General features: G+C 49.4%; 1 long non-coding RNA gene across 1 annotated transcript; it reads left to right on the plus strand.

Moving 5' to 3' along the window:
* The first annotated feature begins 3,468 nt into the window (after positions 1-3,468).
* LOC131507765 (uncharacterized) lies at positions 3,469-5,159 on the plus strand. Its single transcript, XR_009259697.1, has 2 exons — positions 3,469-3,654; positions 4,680-5,159. It is a non-coding gene; the product is annotated as an uncharacterized LOC131507765 (long non-coding RNA).
* Positions 5,160-14,884: the final 9,725 nt, after the last annotated feature.

The raw sequence follows: 14,884 nt of genomic DNA on the forward strand, positions 1-14,884 counted from the left end.
GGACATCCTTGGGTTGCTTCCCATCATACAGAGAAAAGTATCCAGTCTTTCGCCATTGAATTCAGGTTAGTGGCCCATAAATTTTTTGCGGGAGTCCTTTTTTAGGTTGAGTGAATTTCCTTTCATGTCTAATATGTTGATTACTTTTATCATGAATAGGTGTTGAATTTTGTGAAATGTGTTTCTGCATCTCTTAAGATGATGATACATTCTCCCCTTCTTCATGCTGTTAATAGAGTTTGTTAAATTAATTTACTTTGAATATGAAACCACTTGGTATTTCTGGGTAAATTCCACCTGCTCCTAGTGTGTAATCCTTTCTATATTGATGAGTTCAGTGTGCTAATATTTTATTGGGAATCGCTGAGTCTATATTCTTGGGAGATACTGGTCTGTAGCTTTCTTTCCTTGTAATGTCTTTGTCTGGCTTTGGTTGTAGGATGATGCCTGTCTCCTAGGATGGGCTGAGAGTTTTTCCCCCATCTTCTATTTTCTGGAAGAATGTGTAAAGATTGGTATTATTTCTTCATTAGTGGTTGGAGACGATTACTGAGTAAGCCATCTAAGTGGGGGACTTCCTTCATGTGAAGACTTCTTTTAAGGGCAGTTTTAGGTTTATAGCAAAATTAAGAAAAAGTTAGAGATGTCTCACGTACCCTCTGACCCCACTCACACACAGCCTCCTCCACTATCCACGTCCCCATCCAGAGTGGTTGATTTGTTACAGTCAATGAGCCTGCACAGACACATCACTGGCATCCCAAGTCCATAGTTTACCTTCAGCCGTGATGCTGTACCTTAACCTTGATGCTGTTTGAATGAATGCAAAATGACATGTTTTCACCATAACAGTGCATACTCTCCCATACACCATACGTGTTCACTGCCCTAAACATCCTCTGTGGGCTACACATTCATCCACTTCCCATCCCCTGGCAACCACCAGGTTTTTTTTTTTCTCTCCCGAGTTTTGCCTCTTCAACTTGGAATCATATAGTAGGTGATGTTTTCGGGTTGATTCTTTCACTGAGTAATATGCATCCAAGGTTTGCCCATGCGGTTGTTGGATCCTATGGCAGGAATATGTTTAGTTTTGTGAGAAACCGCCACACTCTCAGGGTTGCAGTCCCACCAGCCGTGAAAGAGTTTCTGTCGTTCCACATCCTCACCGCCATTGGTGTTGTCAGTGTTTCAGATTTTGGTCATTTAATGGGTGTGTATGGCATCTTAGTTGCTTTAAGTCATGTCTCCCAGATGATATTAAACGTGGAGCGACTTTTCGTACGCTACTTAGCCACCTGTATATATCTTCCTTGCTTAGGTGTCTCTTAGTGTCTTCAGCCCGTTTCTAAATCAAGTTGTTTGTTTTCTTGTTGTTGAGTTTTACGAGTTCTTTGTGTATTTTGGATGACGGTCCTTTATCCAATGTGTCTTTTGCCAATATTTTCTCCCAGGCTGACTTCTATGACTCTCTGCCATTATCTTTCAGAGAGCAGAAGGTTTTTATTTCAGTGAGGTCCAGCTTATCCGTTCTTTCTTTCGTGGATCGTATCTTTGGTGTTTTATCTAAAGAGTCATCTCCACTTCCAAGGTTTATGATCCATGTTGAGTTAAGCTTTGTGAGGGTATAACGTCAATGTCTATGTTCGTTTTTTTGCTCGTGGACATCCCGGTTTTCCAGCGTGTGTTGAAAACACGAGTTTTGCTCCACTGCATTGTCTTTGCTCTTTGTCAAGGATCAGTCGACTCTATTTGAGTGGGTCTATTTGGGTCTCTCTATGCTGTTCCAGGGATCCGCTTGTCTCCTTTCATCAATACTGTATTGTCTCGACTGCCATAGATTTATAGTGAGTCCTCACAGTAGGATAGTGCCGTCCTCCAGCTTTGTTTTTCTCTGTCAATATTGTGTCGACTATTTTAAGGCTTAAGAGAAAATTACTATTAAATTACTAATCAATATCTTTATTTGTAATATGTTTATTCATATTTTCCCTTTTTTAAAAAAAATTTTTAAAAATGTTTATTTATTTTTGAGACAGAGAGAGACAGAGCATGAATGGGGGAGGGTCAGAGAGAGAGGGAGACACAGAATCCGAAACAGGCTCCAGGCTCTGAGCTGTCAGCACAGAGCCTGACGCGGGGCTCGAACTCACGGACCGCGAGATCGTGACCTGAGCCGAAGTCGACCGCTTAACCGACTGAGCCACCCAGGCGCCCCAAGAATCTCTCTTTGTTGGTGACTCATTATCATTATATTTGTTTTTAATTCTTTCAGTATGATTTCCTCAATTCTTTGAGCATATTTACAAAAGCTGCTTCGAGGTCTTTGTCTGCCAGTTTCAACGTTTGGGTCCTCTCAGAGAGTTCCCTCTCACCCCATGTGTGGATCACATGCTCCAGTTTTCTTCCATGTCTTGTAGTGGGTAGTAAAACTTGATTATTTTAGGTGACATATTGTGGCAACTCTGGGTTATGATTCCCCCTCTCTGGGGTTTGTTGTTTTTGCTGGTTCTGTTTGTTTAGTGACTTAGACTAATTCTGCAAGTTATGTTATCCCTGAAGTTTGTTACTTCTTATATCTTTGTTCCGTTTTTAAAAGCTCTTGTTTTTGTATTTAAGCCTGGTTTCACAGGGGTCACTTCTGGCTGCCGTAGCCTCGCAGTCAGACAAGGATTGATAAGAAGTTGTTCCCAAATACCTTGAGCTAATGAAGTTTCCATCCTTCCCCAGTGAATCTGTGTGTGGGTTGGGTTGTGCATTTCAACGCTGGGCAATTAGAGGACTTGCTACGATGTTCGTCCTCTGTTTCTGTTGTTGTTGTTGTTGTTGTTTGGGTGGCTTGCTTGGTTTTGCTGCAGAGATGGCTTTTCTGTTCAACACTGCACATCACTCCAAATGAAGCCAGCTCCTCCACGGCCGAGGTGCTGGTTTCCACAGCCCACCCAGCGTGGGGAAAACCGTGAGCCACCAGCCCCTGGAAACTGGGGGTATGCGGGGTTGAGGAAGCCCTAGACAAACACCATACACCCCAGTGGCATTTGATGTTCAGCACTGTTTCCTGAATACATGTTTCTCATTTCCGGTATGCTTTTATTTGATTTCTAGAGTCCCAGAGAATATTGCCCTGGACAACATTGTCCACTGTGTCATTGCTTTTGGAGGAGATTTGAGTAGTGTCTCACTCCACTCCGCATCCATCTAGGATAAAATTTAAGATAAAAAATATGTGTTAGTATTTCCTGGTTGATATCAGCACCACAGCAGAGCACTGGGGAGAAATATTGCATTATTGCTTGTTCCGAGCCATCTTATGACTTCTCGATATTATTTCTATAAGAATTCCAGTTTTATCCAAGACTAATTCTGGAAATGCAGTGTCATGTTTTAAAGTACCAGGACGTAGAAGAGGCACAGTTCGGAAGTCCTCAGGTGTCACCGTTGTTTCTTGCAGAAGGTGGCATTATTATTAGAAGTGTTGCCCTGGAAACAAGACATCAGGCAGAAGTTCCTATCACCTATCTTCAGCATTCTCAAGACGTGTGCTAAGAATTCCACGGCATTATTTCAAATCGGGATGACCTCAGTGTTGCCCAGGCTGTTCCCAGCTAGAAGAGCTGCTCCCGTGTGTTATGTGACAGCTGCGTTTGCCCACAGGTAATACACTTGTGTCATTTAATCATCCGCATGCTGATGCAGAATTCATTGCCACGTTCAAAGTTAGGTACAAATGCATTCTTCAGACCTACAGGTGGAGGGTGGAAAGAGCTGAATCGATTGTTTATTTCATCAAGGTACGAGCTGAAGTCCTTAGATTTCTCAGGAGAACCTTCCAGCTCAGCTAACTCAGCAGTCAGGCCCTGGCCCTCTGTCCACTGACACAGAGAGTTGTGAGAAAAAGCTATTTAATTAAATTAATTAATTAATTTATTTTTAAATTTCATTTTAGAGAGGGAGAGAGAGTGCAAACAGGGGAGAGGGCAGAGGGAGAGAAAGAGAATCTCAAGCAGATTCCATGTTCAGAGAGGAGCCGGATGTGGGGGTCCATCTTAGGAACCTGGGATCATGACCTGAGCCAAAATCAAGAGTCAGATGCTCGACTGGCTGAGCCATCCAGACGCCCAGAAAAAGCTATTTTAAAACAGGAGCTTTGTCAGGGCACCTGGGTGGCTCTGTCGGTTAAGTGTCTGACTTTGGCTCGGGTCATGATCTCACTGTTCCCGAGTTTGAGCCCCGCATGGGGCTCTGTGCTGACAGCTCACAGCCTGGAGCCTGCTTTGGATTCTGTGTCTCCCTCTCTCTCTGCCCCTCCCCCACTCATGTGCGTGCAAGCTCTCTCTCTCTCTCTCTCTCTCTCTCTCTCAAAAAATAAATAAACATTAAAAATTTTTGATCATGACCTGAGCTGAAGTCGGACGCTCAACCGACTGAGTCACCCAGGGGCCCCAATATTAAAAAAATTTTAAAACAGAAGCTTTATAAAGTGTGATTCCCCTTGCTGATTTTACGTCTGAATTCAAAGATTGTGGAAAATCAACTTTGGCATGGTTAATACTCAGCAATGCATAGTTTATACTTACAGAGTTTATACATAGTTCAATACTTAGAAATAGAAAACAAGTGCTAATGTTTTCATTTCACTTTAATCCTCTTACTCTATTTTTATGTTTTCCTTATTCCAGAAACATTTCCTCAGTATAGAAAATTCTGAAATTATAAATGAGCAAAGACGAAACTTAAAATCAACGCTAGCATCACTCCCAGAGGTACTTCCTGGGAATGCGTCAGTGACTTTCTGTAAGGCACTATGACGTGGCGGTCAAAGCATTTCTTCTGTCATTCGGATTTGTCTGGAACTTGATTTACAACGTTATGTTCTCTCCTAAGACTCCATCACAATCTCCTCTTGCTTGTCTGTTTTGTTTACTATCTGTTCTATCTCAATAACACTTTGGTCCATAACACTTTTGGGGACTTTTGAACATGTTTGAGACTCGACACCCGAAGTGGGGAGTTTCTGGGTGGAAAGACAGTAAAATCGATGATTCCGATGGGCGTTGTCTGTTGCCTTCTTGAGAGGCTGCCCCCCATCTGCTATCTGTTAGTTTGTAGCAGTGTGGTTAACTCTCTAGCTTTAAAATAAACTCTACTTCTCAAAAACATTTTGGATTCACGGGAAAATTGTGAAGTTGGCACAGACAGCCCCCATGTATCTTGCACTCAGCTTCTCCTATTACTAACGTTTTCTATTAGAATGTTTATTCTGTTGCGTGTGGTGAACTAACACTGACACATTATTATTAACTACAGTCCATATTTCATTCAGATTTCCTTAGTTTTTACATCACCTCCCTTTGCCGCTCCAGAAACCCATCCAGCATTCCAGAGCATACGTACGGACCGTGTCTTGTGTCATGAAGGATGAAATAAAGTTTCGCCAACAGGTCAGAAGCTTAGGGCAAGTTTTAGGAAAAGGTCATAGACATATGTTCAGAAAACTGTTGTTATATACGACGTCGGGGGTAGGCGGACGGGAGACTGAGCACACACGCTCCGTCTGGTTTCCAGGGTCTGTGTGCCGTACGACCATCCCGCTGGCCTCTCTTCGGAGGCTGGCTGCTTCGGAATCTCCCTGCCCAGGGCCTCAAGTGCCGGGGACGTTCAGCTCTCACTGCACAGCCTGGGGAGGACTGGCGAGTGGTGTGACAGGGTGCAGTGTGTGACACGTGCAGACCCGGAGTCATGGCGTGGGACAGCAGCCTTGCTGGGCAGGTGGCTGCCGGGTGGCCCCAGGGGAGCCGCCTCGCCTCTCTGAGGCTCATCCCCTTTTCCAGAAGAGGCAGGTGTCCGTCAGGCACCGTGCTCCTTGAGCCCTACGTTCCGTCCTCATTCTCGCGTGGACACAGACTCTTGGACACAGGCCACGTTCGCTGGTGATTTTACAACTTTCCAAATGAGCAAACACGTTGACAACTCGTGTGTGCGTTTTCTGCTGCTTCCCTGTGGCCAGCCGTCCTCGTGGGAGTCGTGTCTCCTCCGCAGCTCTAGCTTTGGGGATCGACACTCTTTGCCACGCGACAACAAGGGAAATGGAATTACCGATCTCTAGGAACGACTCTTGGCAAACCGGCTGTGGACTCTACCTCATCCCCGATGTCTGTCCAGGTAATAGCGAATGACCGTGCTATGATTTGCCCTCAGGAGTTACCAGGCGCCGATGTTAAGTGACCACCGAAGATCTACCTGGGTTCTCTCACTGTTCGCTCAAACGGAAAAAAAAGTTTTGCCCTGTCCCTTAGCAAACATCTTGGATTTTATCTGCCATGAGGATTTTCCAAAGATACTACTTAGAAGTTGTGTGGTGACAGAAACTAACTCCTACAGGATTCTTGAATCGGAGCCTAAGATGTTAATAAAAAAGAAGCAGGAAATGTTTGTCCTGTTGCTAAGATACAGCTTGTTTCTCCTCCCATCTGCCGACTGCTGAGGGTGGTCTGCGTGTCTCGACAGACGGTCCCAGGCTCACTTTCTTACCTCTGGGAGGGGAAAGGAGATGAGGCCATGGGAGGTTTTCGGTCCCTGGAAGTGCTAGGAAGAACGCACGCGCTTACACAGCAGAAGTGTGCGGTACCCTCCCTAGTCTCTCTCCCACTTGGCTTGCATCACGTCATCGGAAATGCCTTTTACTCTGTGGAAACTGTCTCCCAAACAATGGCCGGGCCACACGTGCCTCTATGAACGTGCGGTTTCCTGGGGACCTTTTCTCCCAACGTGCCTGGGACCTTCCGGTTTTCCGCACAGGGTCATCCCTCCTGTCGGCCGGCCGTCCTGCCTCCCTTGCACACTCGTGACTCCGTTAGCTTCTTGTTCCCAGCTTCCAGCACAGCGTGTGGCACGTGGTGAGACCCTGCTGTTCTCTTATGGCCGCGAGCTGCAATGGCACACATTATCGTGGCACACGTTACCGTATCAGACGTGTAGGCCCACGCTGGGAGACCAGCAGACCGTCTAGTCCTCCCGCAGTCCCAAGTTGTCACCTCCGTTTTGCACAGGGTTCTGCCCGAGTCCATCACTAGCGCGAGCTGGACTGGGTTCGGTGGAGCCGCCGAGTGTGGGACGTCGTGCTCCCCTCCGCCTTGGCTGCAGGTTGGTTGCCTCTGCTCCTCTTAGATATCGGGGTCTTCACTCACATGCTCCAAAAGCAAGCCATCCCTCCCTCAGGGCTCCCACAGTGGCTCTGTCACATCTTTCCCTCGGGTGACCATCATTTGCGTCTGGCTCAGGGTTCTCCTCCACCACACTGTCCTCTGTCCTGGACCAGGTCAGCATCCACATGGCCTGGCCTCGCCGAACTGTACATCCGAGAGTTACTGTCTCACCACTCGAAGACGGCCCTTGATCTTGGCGGACACGCCCATTCCCCAACCCGCTTCCCTGTTTCTTATCCGGCTGAGACTCCATGTTCCAGGGGCCAGCAACGTCCTGCTCCGGTGTCACATTCCCACGTGTGGTCCGTTTTCATCCCAACCCTGACAAAGCCTGGCACTGGCCAGACCCTACTACTTTTTTTTTTTTTTTTTAATTTGGAATTGGAATTTCTTTGATCACTGACCACTTAGTGCTGTCCTTCTCATACAGCCCGCCGAGATCAGCACTTCCGGAGGAAGGTTCCAAAAGTTACGGTGCGCACTGAGAAAAAGCAGATTGTAAAGTGCTCTGAAAAAAAAAAAAAGGATTCAAGGAGGTAATATAGGAAATAGGAGATAATGAGTTCTATTGGCAATGGAATGAGTTGAGACTGGGATAATTAGAATAACTTCAAGAGTTCAACAGGAGAAACGCTGTACCTGGAGGTGTTCTCCCAGTGCCAGAGGCTTACTCCGGTGTCTCTCCAGGCTGGTAGTGACATTGGAGATGCTCAGGGAGCATTTAGTCATGGCGCTGCTCCTTTAAGCTAAGCCCCCTAGAAAAGGGATCTAGGTCAGAAGCCGGTGCTCGGGAAGAGTCCCACGGCAGGATGGCTGGGCCTGCTTACACATCCAAGGAGCCCTGGCTGCAAATAGGCCTCCTCATCCCCAGCGTCCCCCTCTGTGCTCATGACCGCTTGTCGCCCACCCTCGACTCTGCTACTCCCAACCTCCTGTTCTCAGAGCCTCCTCCCAACAGCGCCCAGCTTTGGTCTCATCTCCCGATGTTGGAGATAACAGAGACCGCCAGAGATCAAGTGCCACCCTCCGTTTGGTGTTTGTTCCTGTAGAGAAGCTGTACGTTTCCCCACAGAAGTATTCTTTCCACCTGGTTTCAGGTCCCACTCTCTCTAATTCATGAGACTTGCCCTGTGGATTATACCCTTTGGCTCTCGAACATGCCTCCTGTCACCATCCTTGGTATCTTTGCAATTATGATCAGGCTTTTCCCATGGTGGTGGTGTTGAGGGCCCCTCCTCGGACCACACTGTTTTCCTATCCCGTCGCCCTCGCTTTCACAGACAGTTTCTAAAAGATAAGCATGTGTGTCCTTCCATGTACTTATTTCACATTTACTTCTCCAACGAGCTACATGTTTTTCACTTTTAGCATTTTAAATTAGTTCTTAGCATTCAGTTGTCCTTGATTTATGGTGGCCCTTTATACATTTCCTGTTTGCTCTTTTTTTTTTTTTTTTTAAATGTTAAACATACTAATCCTAAAGTTCTCTTTAGAGTGTTTTATGATTTCTATTTCCTCGGGAGTGAATTCTTCCAGTTGCTGACTTTGTTTTAATGGCCCTTCTTAGCATGTTTACAATCTTGTTTTCCAGAATGTCCCTCTTGTTCTACCTCTCTGTGAAAATTTATTTTGTGATTGGTTTCCTCTTTTTCCACAAAACCCACAGGTCAAACCCTATGTTTCAAGTGCACTTTCTCTTGCTCCCGAGTACCCTAATTTAAACAGATTTCCTGCCACACACCCAGCACAGAGCAGTGACACTGAGTGAGGGATGTCGTGATGGACCCCCCCCGCCCCCCGCTCTGAAAGGGGAGAAGGAGGTGCGGGGAGCCACTGGAGACACTTTCTCTGAATCCTTCCAGGCACTTGTCGTCACTTCTGCCGTGAGTTCCCAGTCCCGCCCAGGCCCTTGTCAGTCAAGTGTGTTAATTCATTTAAAAACTCCGTGGGGTTTTATGTATCAATTTATAATCCATTCCATTAGACCAAGGCACATTCACTAATCTATTCAAGATAAACCCTCCTCTGCCTTGGCTGCCTGTGAGGCGGCACAGAGTACTGTCCTGCCGGGTCTTTGAAGCACTACTGTCCCTAGGGCTATTTTTGTTTGTTTGATGGAGAGGGTGTGGGATATCTTACCTTGAATCATTCTGATACACGTTTGAAGGGTCTCAGAGCTATGCCTTGAATTCCCTGAGGCTCTATTTTCCTGGCACTTTGACCTTTGCCCCAAGGCCAGCTCTGCATTGCGAGCCATTTGCTGGCTGCAAAGACTATCCTGGCCCCTTTACGTTTCATGCTCATTCTGCCAAAAAGCTAAGTCCACTGTCTCCACTCCATCTCTCCTCCAGCCCCGTCTTCACAGGCAGCAAGGAGGTGGGAGGTACTTCCAGTATTGGCCCTCAAGATGTCTTTAGTGACTGCCAGGTACGTTTTCTACAAGCCTGTGCCCCACATAACAGGGGCTCCTTTTCTCTGGCTTCTGGCCCCACCCTCCTCTCTGTCCTCGAGGCCTTCCGACAGTCTCATCAGGGCCGTTCAACTTCTGTCCGCACCTCGTCTCAAAACCAATGCCATGTTGTCAGGTTTGGTTCTCATCTCACCTCCTAGGGCCACATTCTGTCCCGGGTCTCTAATACTGTGCAGCAAAACGCCAGCATTTAGTGCATACAGAGCGACAACCGGTCGTTATGGCCACAGGGTCTGTTGGGCCAGGAGTTCTGGAAGGGCTCATCTTGGTGATTCTCGCTCTGGGCTGCTCACGTGCTGTGGGCAGGTGCAGGCTGGGCTGCAGGCGTCTGAAAGCTCAGCCGGGCTGGGTCTCCAAGGTGGCCGGCGATACCGCCTGCTGTCCGGGACCCCTCGGTGACGGCTGCTGCAGGTGCCTTGGGCTGCTCTCAGCACGGCGGCTGAGTTCCAAGAGCGGAGGCAGGAACGAGTGAGTGAGTCTAGACACCGCGGCCACAGCCGCAGCCTTTCCTCACCTGGCCCTGGGGGTCACGTGGCCGTTACCTCCTTGTCGTGGTGAGAGCCTGGGGCCAGCCCTACGTGGAGAGGAGAAGGAGGAGATCGGGGCTCTTGACAGAGTTTATGGCCATCCTTAATCCATCTGTCCTAGCACGGCTCAGCTCCGCTGTCCCTTCCTTGGCAAGTTGTGTCTGACCTCCCCGGGAAGGTGGAATCTACCGTGATGTCCCAGAGCCCTGTGCACTCCTGAGCCACGGATGAGCACAGGTCTAACTTTACATGCATTTGTGTGATTGACGACTCCGTCTGTGTTCCCACTAGACCAACTTCTTGAGGGCCACAACCTTCACTTTCGCCTAACATTTGTGGCCTCAGCTCCCAGCATGGTGCTCAGCAAACGTTAGACATGTAAGAAGCATTTGTTGAAGAATGGATAGATATGCTTGGAAATATGTAGGAAAAGTCTGAAAACGTTCCTTCCGTCCCACTATTCTTGACCCCTGTCTCTGTAATCACTTTCTGTTTTGAGTGATCGCTGACCCACGTCTCAGCCATCTCTGCCCTTCTGGTGCCCAGCGCTGTGCCTAAAACCTTCAACAGACGCTGGCTGGACAGATACTTTAAAAAGTGGCTGCATAATGTTATACCTCCGTACACGGTTTAATTTGTAGAGCATTCTCTAAAAAACAGTGGTCTTTCTTCCTACTACTTGTGCTTGGTTTCCCTCTTTGCCTTGGGGTAAATTAAAATCTTCACTCATCTTTTCTGGGGGTACAAAGGCCCCAAGTCACAGTGTCCAAAGAGTCCACTATTCGTGTGCAGCCTGCTCCCTACTCACCTGTCATGTGCCTAACACACATGTCCACAGAGTCCAGAGTAGACCTGCTGTTCTACTGTCTACGTTTTTTAAAATGTTTATTTATTTTTGAGAGGGCACAAACAAGGGAGGGGCAGAAGGGGGGGGGACAGAGGATCCCAAGTGGGCTTTGCTCTAATAGCAGTGAGTCCCGTGTGGGGGTTGAACTCACAAACCATGAGATCATGACCTGAGCCGAAGTTGGACGCTCAACTGAGCCACCCAAGGGCTCCTAGTCTGTCTCCATTTCTGTATCCGCTTACTGGGTACAGCACCATGTTGCTGCACTGAGGGTCCCAGCGTTTGAAAATTTCCACTTTGAACTCCCATTATTGAATCTCAGTTAGCAGTCTCTTAAAATACTCTATTGTGATTACTTCTCTTGTTGGAGTGACTTCTTTTTCTTGGCACAAGAATGTTATCTTTGCATAGTCACTTTTACTAAGGTTCCCACTAACCTATAGGAGATTTCTTTACTCCTCATATTAAAGACCTTGGGCTATCGACTGAAATTTGTGTCCGTTCTCCCCACCCTGTCCTAGGAAACACGCAATTTCAATGTCACCTGCTGCTGGGCTGTTTCACAGAGACTTGTGCCACGTCTTCCGTTTCCAGATTTTGACCCATTGCTTGGTCAGAAGGGCAGGACAGCGCTGTCCCCTTCACTTGTTTGGAGGGTGGGGGAGGTGCTGTTAAGAATGCTACGATGCACATTAATTATTGGTGACACTTAAAACCTGCTGTCACCTGTAGGTCCCAGTTAAGTCACTGAACTTGGACCCCATATGGAGGTTCTATTAGTAAGAAATAACGCTCCCTCTTCCCTACCCTACCCTACCTCATTCCAGCCCTGAACTTAGGCTAGCTTTCTCATAACCTAATTTTGTATCCTAATAGTTGACATATAATGTATATTATATATTATGCTTTTATTTACATACAATATAGAATATAAATATTCTGCTAACAGCCCTACTTATTGTATATATAATCTGGAATATAGACAATCCCTACTTTTTTTAACCTATGTATCTATAAGTAGCATATATAAAATTATACGTGAAATTATATATTAACATAATTAATATTATACTAATATAGTATTATATATATAATATATATACTGACAACAGTGGAATTTCTCCCGCTTTTCTGCACTCCTCACATTTATACAGCCAAGGTATCTCCGGGTACATTTTTGTGAGTCATAAATGAGGTGCATTTTCACATTAAAGAGCTAGATGTCTTTAGCTCATGCACACAAAGTTGTATACACCAAAAATATACCAATAAACATGAACCGCTGGAGAAGATTTGCTGACCACGGTGAGCGATAAGATCCCTGCTCTATTCAGTGACAGGAAGGGAAAGACACGTGTCACACGGAGGGCAAGGGGAAGTGAGAAGGACCCAGCATTTGCCCTCAGACTGAAAGGTGTGCCTTGGCATTCCGGATGTGTACATTTAAAACGTCCACCTTCTACTTCTATTAATAGGATGTCACTAGCTGGAACTGGGGGCTCCTTTCATGCTTTTGTGGTGCACACGTTTCATGATAAAATACGAACTGGGCACAACTGGGCGCTGGGAAACCCCACCTTGCCTCCACGCCCCCGGCCTGAGGTGGAGACGGCAAACACCCACGTTGCTCCGAGCTTTGGGTGGGTCCCCCTCTCCTCGTAACAGGAACGGGCGGGGTGGGGGGCGCTGACCTGGGAGCAGAGCCACGCCTCCCGTCACCCTTCTAGGTGTTCAGGATGCCAGGTTAAGACCAGGAGACACAGGGGACACCAAATGCCCCGTGCCTTCAAACGGGTGTCTTGTGGGACACAAACCCAGTACCTGAAGAAAGGGTTACAGCTGACAAAATTAGTTACAAACACCGTTGTTTGTCAGTCCGAACTCCAAGCAGTTCGTGGTCTCCGTGACCGACCTGAGTAGTTTACACAAGCACGTCGCAGCTGGCAAGTTTGCAAAAAGATACATTCGTTAAAAAGATTGAAAATCCACGTGCACAGGGAAGACGGAGGCACACGGGTTGCCATTTGTAAGTTCTTTCCTCCCCGTGACGATAACGCACGCTGGTCAACCTGAACGTGAAGAAAACACCGGCGAATCTAATCGAAACATTAAATTACAGCGAGGCTAAGTTTAGAAGAATTGCGATATTAAAAACAGGGGACGTACCCCGCGTTCCGCTCCCAGAGCAGCGCGGCCCCGGCCCCGCCCGCCCGGTGCACCCCCCTCCCTGGAGCTGCGCCCCTGCCAGCTTGGGCGCCCCCCTCCCGGGCCAGCGCCCACCCAGCCCCCGGCTCCCCGGGCCAGCCCCCTCCTCGCCCGGCGCGTGCAGTGCGGGCGCGGCGCCAACAGGTGGCACAAACGCATTTGGCTCGCGCCGCGCGCCGCTCCTCGCCCGGCCGGTCCGGAACCCCGGGCCCTCCGCCCCCCGGACTTCCGGCCGGGCGGGCACACTCCCTTTGACTCTGGAGGGGTCCGGGTCGGGGTCCGAGTCCGGGGTGGGGGTCCGGGGCTGGATCCGGGGACGGGGCGGGGGGAGGGGGGGGGGCGGGCCGCAGCGGCCCAGCGCGGCTCCGGGAGGCACGCCCTCTGCTGGCCACCCGCGGACTCGCCGGACTCCGTGGGCGCCGCTCCCTGCTTTGGGCCGAGCGGGGGCTGGGGCCGGGCAGGTGCGGGGCTGGGCAGGGTCAGGCCGCGGGTGGGAAGGGTCGATCGCCGACTGGTGTTGGTCTGGACAGTCGCTCTGTAGGTCTGGGCGGGCGCCGTGCCCCAGGAATTCCCCGTGGGAGCCCCGCCACCGACCAGGGGTCCGGAATTAGAGGCTCCTCTTTGTTCTTGTTACTAATTATTCCAGGACTCAGTTCAACCACTGGCCCGGTCTCTGCTGGTAGTACAGGGAGCACTGAGAACACAGTGTTCCAGGAAAGCCCCCCCGCCTGCCCCTCCCCAGCCCTTCTTTCTGGAAGCCTCCTGTCTGTGCCAGCGTGTGCAGGAGGGAAGGCAGGCCTGTCACTTCAGAGGTTCCAACTCACTGGAGAGGAGCCTCGCTTGAACCTGTTTTTAATGTGTCAAATCACAAAGTCACTTCCCGGCAATAAGGTGTGAAGGGGTTACAGCCTCCCTCGGGTCCTCCAGGCAGACGGGCGGCTGGAGTGACAGGTTTGTTTCCGCCACACCAGGCAGCCCGCGGTCGGCCCCGGCTCCCCGTCTTTATCACCGTTAGCAGCGCGTCCTGTGCGGAGGGCGGTTCTCGGCGTCCCCTCCTCTGCCCGGGCCTCAGAGCCTGGCGTTGCGGGGGGCGTCCTCCGGCCCTTCAGATGCCCCGGAGTCACGCCCCCCACCCCCCCGCCCGGCAGGTTCTAGCTGGTCCTGTGGTGACAGAGCAGGACCTAAATGCAGACCCGGTTCATTTGCTGGCTCTTACAGTCAGGAACAGATTTGTCCCTTGGTACCACCGAGGTGTCATGCCCCGGAGGGAGGTGGAGACGCAGAGCCCGCCTTCACGGAGGGTCCCCTTGGGCCCTGGCCCTGAGCTACCAGGCCACGTGCATCGTCCAGTCCTTCGGGGCTCACCGATGCTTCTCTTGCCGCCACCGATGAGGAAATGGAGGCTTCCAGCGAGTGACTCATTGGTTTATCTGCAGCTGAGCGGAGCTGCAGTGTGGGCACAGTCACGGCACATCCCGGGCACATCAGCAGGCCGCATATCCTCCCGGGCGAAGAAAGGAGGGGTGAGCCCTCATTAGCCTCATGCTGGGGGCATGGGACCCAGGGCGCTTCAGTTCCGTCCTGTAGTCAGAAATGAGCTCCTGTCATTTCCAGTGGACTCGCCTGGCAG

Source organism: Neofelis nebulosa, chromosome 1, assembly GCF_028018385.1.
Source record: "Neofelis nebulosa isolate mNeoNeb1 chromosome 1, mNeoNeb1.pri, whole genome shotgun sequence".
Taxonomy (NCBI): domain Eukaryota; kingdom Metazoa; phylum Chordata; class Mammalia; order Carnivora; family Felidae; genus Neofelis; species Neofelis nebulosa.